The 14,214-nt window shown below is 42.3% G+C and overlaps 5 protein-coding genes across 16 annotated transcripts in view; 4 read left to right on the forward strand and 1 right to left on the reverse strand.

Annotated features, from left to right (window-relative positions):
• Nucleotides 1-14,214, forward strand: part of LOC119466316 (uncharacterized PE-PGRS family protein PE_PGRS20-like) — a 1,297,174-nt gene that overhangs the window by 984,340 nt on the left and 298,620 nt on the right. The window lies entirely within an intron of this gene.
• LOC119466319 (uncharacterized PE-PGRS family protein PE_PGRS20-like) overlaps nt 1-14,214 on the reverse strand; it is a 1,091,962-nt gene that overhangs the window by 944,086 nt on the left and 133,662 nt on the right. The gene's annotated exons all lie outside the window — the stretch shown is intronic.
• Nucleotides 1-14,214, forward strand: part of LOC119466324 (uncharacterized) — a 683,885-nt gene that overhangs the window by 114,603 nt on the left and 555,068 nt on the right. The gene's annotated exons all lie outside the window — the stretch shown is intronic.
• LOC119466317 (IgA FC receptor-like) overlaps nt 1-14,214 on the forward strand; it is a 211,009-nt gene that overhangs the window by 114,264 nt on the left and 82,531 nt on the right. The gene's annotated exons all lie outside the window — the stretch shown is intronic.
• LOC119466322 (PE-PGRS family protein PE_PGRS26-like) overlaps nt 1-14,214 on the forward strand; it is a 471,155-nt gene that overhangs the window by 38,231 nt on the left and 418,710 nt on the right. The window contains exon 1 of one of the 2 annotated variants that reach the window (XM_049656764.1): nt 952-1,026. The exons of the other annotated variant lie outside the window; for it this stretch is intronic. The gene's annotated coding sequence lies outside the window, so the exon portion shown is untranslated. Of the gene's footprint in view, nt 1-951; nt 1,027-14,214 lie in introns of those variants that run through there. 2 annotated transcript variants of the gene reach the window in all.

A 14,214-nucleotide genomic window follows, 5' to 3' on the forward strand; every position in this document is an offset into this window, starting at 1 on the left:
CATGAAAAGCATGGACATAGAATAGAGGAAGAGATGAAGGAAGTTGGCAACCAAGTACACTATAATCGAAACTGTAAATAGACAACCAGGAGTCATCAGAAAGAAAGTGAGAGAAATAGAGAGTGAATTTGATGCAAAGAATGGAAATAAAAAGGACAATGGAGATTTACAAGAATGAGAATAAAGAAATTAGAAGGGAAAATCTGTACGATACCACAAAGTGCCTTGCTATTTGAAGCTAGAGCCGGTTGCTGAGAACCAAAACATACGGGAGCAAATATTCGGAACTAGATGAGGCATGTGTATGCTGCAGTAAAGATCCAGAGACCACTCAGCACATCCTAATGGAATGCGACGGGATCCACCCAGTGAGAACGGCAGGTAACATGAAACTCCCAGAAGCGCTTGGGCTTAAAGTGCAAGAAAACATCCACTGATTAGCCGTAGAGATAAGCAAGAAACGATTAGAGTACTGGTGGAAAAAAGCAGGGAAAAAATGAATACGACCTGATCTCTTAAAATTATAGGTAGCGATACAAGGTAAATTTTTGAAAAAAAGAAAGATTAATGAGTGGTATACAAAAATGCTATATAAGGAAGCTGAATAAATCAAGCAGGCTGGGTGACTAATTGTTGACGCCACGTTTCAAAGGTGATGCCAATAAATCATCATCATCGCCATCTTCCATCGGTGACGAACAAGAAGCGTGACGTCGTTCAAACGTGCTAGAAGCACTTTCGCGTTGTGTTTTCGCGCATGCCAGTGGCGGCGGGAAGTGACGTGGTGGTTGACGCTACTACCCCCACGATTCCGGCGTAATACCCCGTGGTCGGTGGATTCTCATTCGGTCGTCGTTCCGGCGGTGTGCCATGCGCGTTTGTGTCGAATGTTTGACAAGCTTACCTGACGACGGCGTGACGTTTTACTACCGCAACAGAGAAACATGAGATTCTTGCTTCGCTTGGCGTGGGATTTTGGAGTCGCTGCGCGACATCGCTGTTCCTACCTGCGACGCCCCGCCGGAGGTGCTATTTAGTTTATTTTCTTTTGTGTTGAGCGTTTGGTTGCTCGACTGAGAGAATTCCTGACATGGCACGCAACGGCAGTTTCTGTGGGCTTCCGGCTTTGGCGGCGACGGTGATCGGCCTCGGCTGTCTTGTCGGTGAGTGTTTATTTTTTGGACCGTCCTGTTTTGGCTGCGTTGCTTTAGCGAGCCTCTGAGACCCGTCTCACAGCGTGAACACGGTCGCTCGGAAAAAAAAAGGTGTGGCCTGCCGTGTGCATCGAAAACGGCGTCATCCGCTGCGGCGCACCATGCACGGGTCATAAAAAAAAGAATAAAAAAGCCGGGCATCGGCTTAGAACATTCGTCAGGAACGCGCTCAGAACGCCGTCTTGCGTGGAAGCTGACGCCTCCCAACCCCGTCAGCAAGCGGGGACATAAGAGCTACCCGCATAGGCAATAGCGTGAGTCAAAACACCTCGCCTGCTTTAACCTTCACCAGGAACACAGACAATGCCATCTGGGAGAATACAGAACTTAACGTTGGGAGGGATTATTACATTCTCTCAATTACGGTACCCTGCAGAGGTGACAAAAGGAAAAAGCTAAAAATTAAGCGCACTAAATGGGACGCTTTCCGGTGTGTTCGGAATAGACGTGAACCCGCGCCCATTACAAACCATGATGAGTGGATATCCACTCTTCTCAAAGACGCAGCTAACTCAACCACAGAGGTAGAGCAGGATGAGGACGAGCCAGCTCCTGATGCTAAATTGGTCTGCACGTGGTCTGCGCAGCAACGCTTGCAGAAAGGCTAGCTCGCGCAAAAACACAATCGTGGCCTACGCAAACGCCTCGCGCAACTCGAAAGGGATATCGATAAATACTCACGACAGCTCAATCAGGAACACTGGCACCAGCTATGTGACCACCTTAATGGCCAGCTAGGATGCAAAAACACCTGGTTCGTGCTTTAACACGTGTGTAGAGCAAGTTATTACAAACACAAAAAGACATGTAAATGCATCCCTTTAACAATTTTGTAATTTTTTAAATCTATACAATACTTTAACGAAATACAGCACCCGAACAATTAAGTGATCGACAGTGACTGAACAAGAGAAGCGTTTGCCTGGAGTCAACGTTTGGGCAAAGGGACTTGCCTGCCTACTGATTCCCACATAGCTCATCACTCCCAAAGGTCGAGGAGGATAAGCTGGTATGTAAGAGTAAAATGGAGGATATGGATAGAGGAATGAGAAGTGTTTGAAGGCAAGTATTAGCTTGGGATTGTAAAAGTGGTGTGCTAAAGGTTCTCCCAAGTAGAACCAAAAAATAATAACTGAACTGGAAATGAACCATTGAATGCAAGTAGGCATCAACCTATTGCGGCAGCCCTTTAGGAAAACCTTCTAAGGTAAGGCTTGCCCTGTCTCATTTGTGGATAGCTGAAAGTATGTCATAATTGTTGCCCGTAATGTCCTGGCCATGACCAAATATAATCTGGAGGTTCTGCGGTTCCACTTGCCTTTTGTATTTACTATGATATAATGCTACCTGAAAACACATCTGTCTTGATGGACAGCTTTTACACTCACAAAGCCTTTGCTCACCTTAACATACTCAGGCTTTTTAAGCACTATGTCAATTTTATGAGCTCTTTGACGATGAGTAACTGTTCTAAGATTTGTTACGTGCAAAATTCACTTATCTTTGATGGTGTTTACTTGTGCAACATCTCCCGATTTTACATAGCATCTAATATTTAAAACAATAGCAGTTATAGCGGAATAAGGATGACTGTAGCGACTGACGAAACTAGCCACATGAAGGTATTTCACTTTTAGTACTCCCTTCATACTTCATTTCATATTTAAGTGCTCAACGAGAGAGTTCAACTTTGGAATTGGTGAAACAATAAAATATGGTCTAATACACTGGGTTGCACTTATTATTAGATTATGCCTGCATTGGAAAGAAAAGAATGAAACTGCTGCAGTATAGTAGATGGAACACCTGCCTCATAAATGGTCGTGAACTAAAATCCTTCTTTTTTTTCTCCAACAATGGTTCTTTTGTAAGATCGATTTTGACGACTAACTCAGCCATGCTAGCACCTATGAGTGATATATATGACGGCTAAATTAGTATGTGGTACGTTTTAATATTTTAAGCTTGTGTCTTTTTTAATATATGCATTTGAACAGACTTAAAAACTTATGGTTGTGCAGCTTTGCTAATGTTTGCTTTAAAAAATTATTCTGTTTCAAGGGTTCATGGCAACTCTATTTTTAATATTCAGTATGTTGTGGCAAGATAAATGTATCAACAACCATCACCTTGCACTCATTTCTCTCCTTCCAAGTTGAAAAACTCAAAAAAAAAAATAGAAAGAACCATGCTCACTAAAAATGTGTTGCTTTTAGTGTATATCTATAACTAAACCCGTCATCTAAACATACTAATACGACTAAAGATCATTACATCATGGAGCCCTTCTGGTTGCCTGAAATTTCCGAGAACCATATCAATATGAGTGCCCTTTACTTTGTATATGTTCGAAGTAGTACTTAATGAACACAATTGTGGAAATTAATAGGCCAGTGCGGATGCTAGTAAGCTAATAAATTTATCAGCAAGACATTGCTACCTGATTTGTGTGAAGCCAGTCTGCAACTCCTTTTTATAAATTTAGATGTATAAAAAAGGTACCATTATGAACCTGATGATAAGGAGTCATTCTAGAGAGAACCTGGTTCATATTTGTTTGAAGGTCCGAACAGGAGCCAGAAATTTCAACGATATCACTTACCATTGTTAATGATGTGTGGGCATGTCCTACATACATTATTCCTAACCTGCAACTGGCACCTTTAGATCTTTCTTCAAACATTAAAGATAAAACATGCAGGTGGCTGTGTTAAGACTTGTTCATTATTGCTTTCGATCATTGAAAGCTATGACCTAAACTCTTAACAGTATTTTGTCCAAGCATGTGACTTTGCGTCGATTTGAATTATTAAATGAACTAGTCTACCAAAGGTTTTTTCTTATATACTACTAAATTATTCATTGTTACTTTGCAAAAGCTACCCGAAATTTTTCACTGCATGCCTTGCATTCTTAGACTTTTCTCCTGGCTGTCTAGTTTTGGAATTGCTGGCATACACTATTTCAGGGGTGCTTTCCAGCAAGATTGGTAGACTTGGTTTTCCTTCAATTGTACAAACAATACTTACCAGACGTGCACCTTGTGTTGTACTTAATTCTGAAATGAAATCCTTGTACACTTCATGTGGGGTGTTTAACCCTTTCCATGCCTTCAACGAGCTGAGTTTATCCATGGCTTTTTGGTAAAAATGGACCAAAGACAAGCTCAGCTTATAAGCAATACTTTGCATTCTCTAGCAATGCCTTGGATAAGCCAAGATTTGTCTCAGTGCTTAATCAGGCTTTTGATTGATGGCAACGCATAATCCATGGGACAGGGGAAGCAGAAGCAAATTTATTCTTTCGAGAAGGTAAAACATGTTGGCAACTGGGGTTCTAAAAATACTTTGGTCATCCTTTTGGTCAAAAAGAAAGAAAACATTCTGGGGTTTTAAGTGCCAAAACCAGGTTACAATTATGAGGCCCACCAAAGTAGGGTACTCCGGGTTAATTTTGACTATCTGGGTTTCTTCAATGTGCACCAAATGCGCAGTACACTGGAGTTTTTGCATTCCACCCCCATCAGAGATCAGAATTTGGGATAATAGCGTGGCATGGAAGGGGTTAAGAAGGGAATAGGTAGCACATACTGCACGAGTGTGCTGAACTGGGCTAATTAGTGCATGTTTAAAAGGGAATTGAACAGCGCTGAAGATGGGTGGAGAGAAGACAGACAGCACTGTGTTTACTGATTTGACTTCACCCCACCTTTAGAGAGGTAAAGCCTCAGAACGTCATAAATAATGTAATATAAAAGCCTTTCTAGAGCCAGTTTCGTCTTTCAGGAGGATACTATCTCCTGATGTCACGACACAGTATATGGTCACGTGAGAGCGGCATATTGCGATATTACGACACTCACTTCAGCTCATTCAGTCACCCACTGTACTGTTACATTGGCCTTCACGAGTAGCAGCAAACGAGTCAACCAAGCAAGCTGGAGGCCCTGAGAGCATGTAAAAGTACTGGAATGTCCCGCTCCCTTCTGACCACATACTGTGGATTACATCACGACACAGTGTCCTTCTAGAAAACAAAACCGAAACCGGCTCCAGAAAAGCTATTATATTAAATTACTTACGGCACTCCGAGATTTGTTAATTCTTCTAGAGCTTTCACTAAAAAAAGAGAAAAAAAAGAATTGTTCAAAAAATCATGCCAGTACCTCGTTAATAGGAACTGCCTGAAATGTATTGGGTGCTTTGAATGTGCATTTATAGTCTGAGAAAGTGTTGTAAATGCCAAAGAAAAGTGGACGAGGAATAGCCCCAGGACACAGTTTTGTTGGTAAAGTATTTTATTTGAAAAAATCACCGCATATCCACGGGGTGAATGATTATGAGTGGGCGAAGCTCCGGAGAGAATCATCGGTAAACCGTGAATCTTCCGTGTAATTCGCCCAGTCTCGCCGCACTAAATCGAACGATTGACTTCCACCAATGACACGCGCCATATGTGACGTCATTCCTATTTTATAACAGCGCCCTTCATTATAATTGCACCATCTCCCGCTTAAGGGGAGGCTAGCACAAACGCGTTAGAAACGTGCAATACTCTCTAGTAAGGGGGAGAGGCCACAGCGTCTTACGCAGCCGTTTACACATGCCGGAATGTGCACCGCGTTTGCCGACGCCATCACATGACTTCTGAGAGAGTATAACCCCGTATTCATAAACGCTCCTCGACTTGAACTTGACTTGCCACCGCCTTCAACGCGTTTCGAACGCGCTGCCCAAGGCGGTGGCAAGTCAAGTTCAAGTCGAGGAGCGTTTATGAATACGGGGGTAAGGCGGAGAGGCCACAGCGTCTTACACCAGCTTCTTACACGGGCCGTAACGCGCTAGCACAAATGCGTTAGAAACGCGCACTCTTTCGTTAATGTTGGGTGTTTATTGTCATCGTGGTGCGTGTGTCCATGTGCGCTTCTTCCTCTTACAAGTTTTTGCAGTGAAGGACGGTGTTGCTGTGTGTGACGTTATCTTTATATGGACTGCTCTTTGACGTTTGATTAGTTATGTCCACCTAGTGCTCATATTATTGTAAATAGTTCCTGTAAATACAACATTTCATTCATTGTAATAAACACCATGTTCAAAAAAAAGCGCTTCGTGGCGTAGTGGCTAATTAGCGCCGCGCGTTCGGAAGCGAGGGGTACCTGGTTCGATTCCGCGCTACGGACACAACTTTCGGAATTTTTTTTTCATAAATGTAGACGTGGCTACCTACTACTACTACATACTACAGAGGAGGGACAGACCCACACCCTAAGGAGCTTCGCCCCTAAAATCTGAGGGAGCTAAGTAACATTTTCTCGGTCGAAATATTAGCTTGCATAGCTGTAAATGGCAGAGGATTTGTTGAAGCTTGAAGCACCATCGACTCTGTCATGGGCACTCAAGCAGTAGGACTTCCTTCTCTGGACAAAGACCTAGAGGGTTGAATATTGTCGCTGTCCAGCATGAACGAAAGGACATACTATACATTATGCGCAACATATGGCACCTGTACACAGTAAATTTGCACACCATCATAACATATATAAATGCCTGCTGGTGCATAGACATACATGGCTGCCTTATATATATGTGATACTTATCACATAAGCGCATGGAACCACCTGAGAAAACACTCTGCAGCCGTCTGGCCTTACTGAGGTATGCACTATTGCAACAGCAATGCACATGTTGGCAAACTGCGTGACAAAATCTAAGCAAATAAAAGGGGAGGCTATTGCTTTCTGTCAAAATAACCTGACTCCGTGCAACGCCATTGGAATTTCTACCTTGGTGCTTCAACCCAAAATACACCCTGTTTACACACTGCACTTCTGCCCACATTAACTACCACAGTACTGCGCCCTTTTTGCAAAGCCAAAACTGCACATTTTCAGCTTATCCAAGCCACACATCCCGATTTGCTGACAAGGAACAAATTTTCTTCCACTTATCTCAGGCTTTAAAGTCGAGATTGCACAGTTATGCAATTTTGGAGCTGTTTATAATGGTTTGAGTAATGTGGGGTTAGGCAGTTTTATTTTAATTTTGTGTTAAAAAGAAATCTTTCTTTTTGTGGCGCAAAATATAACTTTCACTCTTTTCTTGCATTCAGGGGGTTTGAGTTATTTCCCGCAATATTTCTACATTCGAGCGCATGATTCTGTCTTTCCAAGCTGCCAGGTGACTTCATCCTTGTGCCCTCCTTGACGCATTCGGTGTGATGTCTGTCCATTTGATCGCACACGAAAATGCAAACTCTGCTTTGACTTTATCGTTCTGCTTCTGGTGGCTGATCCCGAATGCTGCACGTTATCTCAAACAACCCTTGTCTCGTTTTTCCGCAAACTTCATTTTTTCCACCTTCGTTTCGCTTTATTGTCTTAATGACAAATGTGTAACACTTCATTAGCAGTGGTGTCGGATAGATGGATTATCAGTCCCAGTTAAAGGACAGCTGTGGGTGGCTTCAGGGCAGAGACAGCATCCATTGACTGACCAAGCATAGCAGACCAACTGACAGAGGACAGAATTCCACATTGTAAAAGGGCTCTTGAGGTGCAATTATTCAGATTTGTCTCTGAATTTCGGTGCTTTTGGAACTAGGACTGTGCTTCTGCCATGCATTTCTTTGCTGTGACAATATCCCTACTCAAATAAGAATTGCTTGCAGCGTTTTTAAAAAGACTGAGTTTCTTAGCTTCGTCATTATCAATGGGCATCCACTCATCATGTGAATAAACCCAGCTCAGTGACCTACTTATTAAAGTCCCTGTTGGCATAGCAGATATATACAATGGTTTCTTGTCTAATTTGGCCAATCGAACCTCAATCTTCGCTTAAGTGCAGCAGATGTCCAGCTAAAGGTATTCACAAGCCTCTACGTCACTCTAGTTGATCCAAATAAAGTGTTATGAATCTGGTGGTCTAGTTTGTTCCACTCTTGTCGCATCAATTCCATATGTAAGCAAACTCCGTTTAACTTACCAATAATTGGTGACATAGATGAAAGTTCTGTATCACTTTTCTTCGTGACTTCTTTGATGTCAGCATGCAACAACTTTCGCATAACTCTCAGCTGCTCAATGTCTTGCATTTCAGTCTTTTCTGTCGCTAGGGCACTCGTGAGTCCACAGCCAAGGATGCTACATAATTCATTTGTAAAAATCAGTAATCGTCAAGGTTCCTCTCATCTTTAATACTGCTGTGACAGCACTGGCTGCTCGAAGAGCAAAGCTTCCGAAATTCAGATGGGAACACCTCAGCGCAGCGTTCCAGCCTCACAAACCTTGGAGTGGCCGTCATGCTGAAGGCCCAGAATATCAGCAGGCACACAGATGGTGATTTCAAGGGCTAGGCCTACACGATTAGGCTTCAGATGAGACTCGCTATCCCTGCCTTGTGAGCTATGGAGCAGTCATCATTGTGGTGGCAAGATACGTCTGCATTATATGCACTGTTCACTTTGAGAACTAGGCCTACAGGATGGATGTCAATGAAGGAATTCATCGTCCAAGCCTTGCAAGCTTCGAAGTTGTCATTGCAGTTGTCCTTCACATCGATAGGCAGGCCATCAGCTCTTCCGAGGGCTGGGCCGACAGGTTGTGTCATTCATCTCCGGGGGCATCCCAGCCTTGTGAGCTTGTCATGCTCAAGGGCAAGGTCAGACAGGAGCTGAAGCAAGCAGAAGGTGCTCCCGCCTCACAAACCTGAAGATGACGCCTGCAGCTGCGGTACGACTCCTGGGTATTACGGCACCAAATCTAAGGAAAAGAGACAGATGCTACGGCTATTCCAATCTTCCTCCTTCAATCGAACTGTAATGAGAACCATGATGATAGGCGAGAGATGTTACCTTCTTCTTTTGCAACAGGCACAAGGGCATGCAAGACAAGAAAACAGGAAAATACGGAACCTAGCTATTATGTACCTTCTAAGTAAGGGACCTATTACTGTGGACCATTGACCTCAGAAGAGACTGATCACTGGGGACCACGAAGTTCCGAAAAGATTAAGGGGATAGTTGGAACATGGAGGAAAGCCACATAGGATAAGGTCGCCCAGCGGAATGTGCTGAAGACATTTTGTCAGTTTTTGGAACCAAGCCGCCGAGGCTTCACTGGACCATGGCAACCAGTCAAGGCCTGGCCAACACATAGCTAAAAGAGTACGCTTTGCAACTTCACCAGGCCACAGAGTTCTGACACAAGGCCTGTGAGCACCCGTTTCTGTGGCCAGAACACAAGCTTACAAGCTTTGGGTCTGAACTTACAGACAGCTGCCTGGCCAGGACACCTCCTCCGGGTGTTCCTTTTCAAGGTTCCCGATATGACCCCCGTTTCTTTGGCCAAGTGTGGACATTACATTTGTGACGTCTTGAACCCTTCGGTCAAGCCTGCAGCTGCTGGGTTGAGCGCATTGCTGCTTTCCTCATCTCACCTTGCCAGTCATGCAACGGTGAACTACTTTTTTTCTGAACCATGTTTTTCTAATATGCTTCGCCTTGTAGTACTTTATTTGTTGTAGTCTGCTGTTAATTTACATCAGGTAAAGATGCCATCCTACTCTCAGCTTCTCAAGTCTATACTATTTACTTTCCCTTTTATGTGTGCAATAAATGTTTTGTCGCACGTTGCAACATGGCTTATCTTGTTCTGGCTAAGATAAATGTCTTTATCTTGTTTTGGGTGCTCTGAGGTTTTGTTTAAGTAACCCATTCCAAATATAAAGAACCTGCATCACAGCTACTTCTTATGGTTAGCCATGTTGGTAAACTTCAGCTACTGATTATGGGTAGCCATGTGAAAAGCAGATAAAAGCAGTGAACATGTGCTTGGTTAAAAAATCACTCCACATGGTTAGATGATCTGTTGAGATTTTTAGGCCTGTCAACATTTAAATTAAGAAACCATGACAGTGGAAGCTAAAAATACATAAATTAGTAAAAATACTGAACACTGTTCGATTATTCAATATCCTCACTGTTTATTAAGTAAAGACTTGCAGATTTTGTTCTGTAATGGTGCTGTGAACAGCCATGCAGCCAATATACTCGCAGCAGCAATGGGTCTGTGCCATAGACAGGCAGAAATGGTCATGAAGTTTATTATTGAAATATTCACGTAACATTTGTCAAGGACTCAGTAGCCATATACATTGCTTCTATCAGCTGATGTTGCAGCAGTGCGGAAAGGTCCGCATAATCAATGGGTAAAAATAAAGTAGGGTTATAAAAATCGCTTAGTGATTCTTGTACTCTTGTCTTCTTTAAAATTGATTTTGTCCGAACTACACACGAATGCAAAATCATCAAATATGACATATCAATATGACAAACATAAAATAAAGGTAAAATGACAAGCCGAGGAGGAGATAACAAAGTAAGAATGTGATTGGGCTTGGTTAAAAACTTGACAGCAGCTATAAAGCATAGCCAGGAGGTTGGCCCAGGATGCTAGACAGTAGTTGTATGTTGGAAAGAGTTTGAGGGCATTATGGTCAGCTCCATGCTTGATGTATAATACTATCTGCAATGTGTGTGCCAACAATTGGCCTCCTGAAAGCTCTTTTGTTGTATAAGCATGGTTGTATATGTGGCAGCTCAAGAACTGAAGTTTTAACTGCTTCTGTGCCTGACTTGACAGATGAGCAGGCTTATGTATTTGCAGAAGTAAATCAGAATGTGTCGAGAGTGTACTGAGTAGGTGTGTGTTAACAGGCTAGGATTTTGTTTGTCTTCAGTTATTATTCAATTCTTTATTTTACTTGTTGCACAATGTAGACCAATAAAAGCAGAAGCGCAAAAGGCGAAAAAGTAAATGCATACATGATTTTTTTTCAAAACAAAATGAATGTTTCCTGCTATGATGTCACATTACATACCTGCCAAATTTGGAATTTTATCACAAAATATCAGACTTATAGCAGTTGCTTGCGATTGTTGTATTGACACCAATAATTTTACAGATTTTTTTCCTTGCATTCTATTAAGGGCAAAACTTATCTAAACAGAATGCAAATATAGTCATTGGGCAATTTTTAGAGCTGGACTAGCCAGACCTGCTCGATTATTCGGACTTATTGGCAGCAGTACCACAAGTGAAACGGCAGGTGAAATTTTGGCTGACGTTACATTAATATTTTGCGAATAAATACCACAAACATTTGTTTTTCTGTTACTCAGCTGATGTGTTTGCGAACATAGAGGAGCATGCCTTTTCATACTGCCTCTACAGACTGAATTTAGGTAAGGGTCCAAAAAGCATTGCATCATTCGGTTTCCTAAAGTCAGCTTCGCTGCAATACAGTTGTGGTAAACTGTGAAGCATAATAAGAGTGGAAAGGGCGAGTGTCACAGGACATATAATATGTGTTTTTAATTATACACGCACACACCCACCGTCTCCTGTCAGTAAAAGCACCAGGACACCTATTAAGTGTAGTAGCAGGCCTTCTGAGTTACTTCGGACGTGGCTGTGGCTGTGGCTATTTGAGCACTTGTTTCGACCACCTTGCAAGGATGTAGCTAATATTCTAGAAATAATTAACACATCAAAAAGCATGAACAGCATGAAATTTAGCTTGATAAACGAAATAATACTTTCTTACAGCTAGGGCCACACTTTTCACCTCCAGAACATGGGACATAAATCGCCACAAAAACAGTTTTGAATGGCTGCCAGTGCAGTTATTACATGTCTCGGTATTCGTAATGTGACAGGAGACGGCAGGTGCGCTCTTGTAAAGAACACCCACGCCGTGTGACTACGGCCCCTTTTCATGTTCTTAACCGCGTAACAGGACTACAGCGCGGGGAAACTGGCTTAAGTGAGCAGAATTATGCAACACTACTTGGAGCCTCGTCCTAAGCCAACCAATTGTTTTTAAACAAACAATGCGACTCTTGCGCAAAAAACAATTTTCACTATTTCTTACCAAATTTTAGTGTTTTCTGTCTTCAACAGTAGTGCGTAAATGTCCACTGGGGTATCTTAAGTGCCAAGTAGAACAAAAAAAAACAAGACATACAACATTAAAAACTGAAATTTGGCCTAGTCGGCACTAACTAGCACGAACTTTAGTTCTTGTGTAAATATATTTTGACCGTGAGTTGAAAAACCCGGTGTACTTAAAAATTTTGAAGCTAAAACCTACAAGAAAAAAATATTGACAAAGCTTTATAGAATGAGAAATACATAGGGTAAGCTAATCAGAAAGTATGTGATTTGTATTTTAGTACGAGTTCCTCGCAAGAGTTTAAATGTGGTTTGTAATGAGAGCCAATCCTCAATGCTGATAATCATAACAATGCTATCACATTACAGGCACTCAATGTGCATCTAGCTTTGCTTGTTCCTCCTAGTTTAGCGTCGGTGTCTCACCAAGCAGATGCAGCGGGGGCTCTCTGATACAGCTGTACAACGGACAGGAAAAACATGAGCATTTAGAGCACAAAGGACTCCTGCTAGATAGACTTAGTGGTAGGTCACTGCACTTGCGTGATGGGGGTATTTATTAGCTCATGCAATTCAGAGATGTTCAAGCATTAAATAGGTTTAATAGTTCTTTGTACATATGCCTCTGCTTACAATGCTTCTGTCACAAGTCACAAAACATTGCATTAGCCTTCAAGTCATTATTGCAGTCACGTAATTGACCATAAAGCCTTGTGAATTTGCATTTAAGCAGAAGAGTTAACCAATTATACAAGTTGGAAATCAAAGTGAAGCAGCTCCCATGCATTGTGGGAATTAATGTTATGGGAAACACTTTGCTGGTAACTAGCTACCCAGCATTGTTATGGTTAACGTGAAGCGTTACCAGGCGGACCAATATGTTTGTGTACAATGAACAACAATGTGTGTAACGACAGCTACAAGACGTCAGTGACCACAATCGTGTGACACTGCTGGCATGATTTGACGTGAGCTTACGACATGCTGATTATTTGGTTGTACACATGTACTGGACGAGCATACGCAACAGAAGCATGAATTGTGAAGTCCTCAGTGACTATGTGTTATACAATCATATGTACCTATGGCTTCATGGGTTTCTCAGCTAAAAGCAGTTCTTTAGAAACCGATATGGGTTTCTCGGAAAGCAAGCTTCATAATAGAAAAAAATTTATCCTGGTCCGGGGATCGAACCTGGGACATTGTGCTCAAGTCAGGTTGATGAAAATTATCCTTTCGTGAACCCTCCTTCACCTTGCAGGCTTTCGCAGAAATTATTTACCAATACCTGAGCTTAGGTTCAGGCAAATGGCAGACGGCCCTGACTTTGACAGCCTCGATGCAGTAGGATAGCATAGAAGAGTTTATTAGGACGAAAGCCTTATATGTCTCATGGTGAGGTCTCCATTTCAAGGCAGTTTCCAATCCGTGTCGTCCACACGAAATGGTCCTCTTAAAATAAGGGGCAATAATGCGCACAAAACCGCAATTAAGTTTCGAAGAATGATTAAGCAAGTGAATTGAAGGGATAATGTGTCTACATAGGGGTGAATTAAAGGGGTTTGGTTGGGTGATAGGAGTCAAACGAAAGGTGATGATGAGATAGAATGAGCTAAGATAATGAAGAGTAAATTAGAGTCAATGAAAGTGACTCAAGTGGTGATAGGGTGAATCAAGGGTGGTGAAAATTGGAAACTTGGTGTAATAGAGCAAACCAAGTGTCATGGAAGTAAAACCGAGATGACAGAATGAATGATGGTGAACCAAGCAGTGATAGGGTGAATCAAAAGAATGAATCAAGTGTGAGTTATGAGTGAATCAAGGAGTTAGGGAGTGGGGGAGTGACTTGCAAAAGAATATATGTGAGAAATGAGGGTGCAAGTGAGAGTAAATCAGCAAGAACAAGTGCTGAGTCGCGGTTCGAGTTTAGTGAATAAAGGATGACTTGCAAAAATCACTGCCATGGCCGCATTACTTGGCGTGGTTCTCAGGCACTGCGGCGTTGAATACGATCGTTCTTGAGGTGGTTTCGCGAGCGAAAGTACCCATAAA

The sequence above is a fragment of the Dermacentor silvarum genome, chromosome 10 (genome assembly GCF_013339745.2).
Source record: "Dermacentor silvarum isolate Dsil-2018 chromosome 10, BIME_Dsil_1.4, whole genome shotgun sequence".
NCBI classification, from domain to species: Eukaryota; Metazoa; Arthropoda; class Arachnida; order Ixodida; family Ixodidae; genus Dermacentor; species Dermacentor silvarum.